Source organism: Otolemur garnettii, unplaced genomic scaffold, assembly GCF_000181295.1.
Source record: "Otolemur garnettii isolate 467f Iridium unplaced genomic scaffold, OtoGar3 scaffold00110, whole genome shotgun sequence".
NCBI lineage: Eukaryota > Metazoa > Chordata > Mammalia > Primates > Galagidae > Otolemur > Otolemur garnettii.
The window spans coordinates 3,307,601-3,309,332 of record NW_003852505.1 but is presented as its reverse complement, the minus strand read 5'-3'; positions in this window follow the sequence as shown (position 1 = coordinate 3,309,332).

Below are 1,732 nucleotides of genomic sequence, written 5' to 3'. Positions count from 1 at the left end.
GGCTCAAGCGAGTCTCCTGCCTCAGCCTCCCAAGTAGCTGGGACCACAGGCGCCCGCCACAACGCCCGGCTATTTTTTTTTGGTTGTAGCCATTATTGTTGTTTGGCGGGTCCAGGCTGGATTCGAACCCGCCACCTTAGGTGTATGTGGCTGGCGCCTTAGCCACTTGAGCCACAGGCGCCGAGCCCACTCCTCTGACTTCTTGAATGCCCCCACCCAGCCTTGTGAGTTAGTTATCAAAAAGAAAAGTTGTGAGGAATGGTTTTTCAACTTCCATATTTAACCAGTTTTCCTGGTTATCTTTACATAGCTCTAGTAAATCAGTTGTCTAGGTACCAGTAGTTATCTAGAGTACCAACACATTGTTTCAACCAAGAATCAGAATTTAGATTTTAGTAGAATGTGTTTTGAAGCTCCCTGACTTAAAACTTACCTGCTCATTTCTAATCATCTATATTTAACAAAATGTCTATACACCACTGATACTTATAGTACAAAATCACTATTACAAATGCAACACAGAGAGTTGAGAGGAAAGGAACACCTCCTAGTTTTCAATATTTATTCTAGTGATTTATAATGATTTATATGTCACTAGTACCCTTGGAATCACTACTTAGCAAAGTACTAACTCATTATTCCAACAAGTGAGAATTAGAATTAGGGGTTAAAAAAGTATGTGATTTCCGGATTTCTAGATTTACGTCAGTATTATTCTTATCTCCAGGTACCTCAGTTTAACTGGTTAAAAAATGCCACTAGAAATCTTTTTTTTTTTTTTTTGCAGTTTTTGGCTGGGGCCAGGTTTGAACCCGTCACCTCTAGTATATGGGGCTGGTGCCCTACTCCTTTGAGCCACAGGCGCCACCCCTTACTAGAAATCTTTAATATGAGCTCCTCATTCTAAGAAGAATCATAAATAAGATTGATAATAATATATCTTTTATTTTTCTGGTTTCAACTACCTATTCAGCTTTTACCCAGTTTTCTCTATTTAAATTTGGACTAATATAGTTATCTACAATAATAACTCAGTTAAACATAACAGTAATTTACAATAATAAGAGGAAAACAAGACGCCAGGTGCAGGGGCTCACACCTGTAATCCTAACACTCTGTGAGGCAGAGGTCAGAGCATCACTTGAGCTCAAGAGTTGGAGACCAGCCTAAGCAAGAGTGAGACCCCGTCTCCACTAAAAATAGAAAAATTAGCCAAGTGTTATGGTGTGTGTGTGTAGTCCCAGCTATTCAGGAGGCTGAGGCAGGAGGATCACTTAAACCTAGGAATTTCAGGTTGCAGTGAGCTAATCTGATGCCACAGCACTCTAGCCCGAGCAACAGAGTGAGATTCTGTCTCAAAAAAAAAGGAAGGAGAATTTTGAATTAAAAAAGATATTTTTTATCTCATTATCAATAATTACAAAATTATAATTGAATATCTATAGTAGTAATTCATCATTACAACATCATAATGATTTAGAATGGAGAAGGCTGTGGGGTTGTTTTGTTTCCCACGTGTAACTATTTATTGTATTTATCTGTAGTTATATATAGTTAACTATATACCTAGTTCCTGCTTTTTATTTAAAATAATAGCACATTCCTCCATGAAAAACAAAGATTTTAGAGATAAAAATCTTTAAAAATCTCCCTAAAGATCAAAAATTTTCAGTTTGGGTTCGGCGCCTGTGGCTCAAGTGGCTAGGGCGCCAGCCACATACACCTAAGGTGG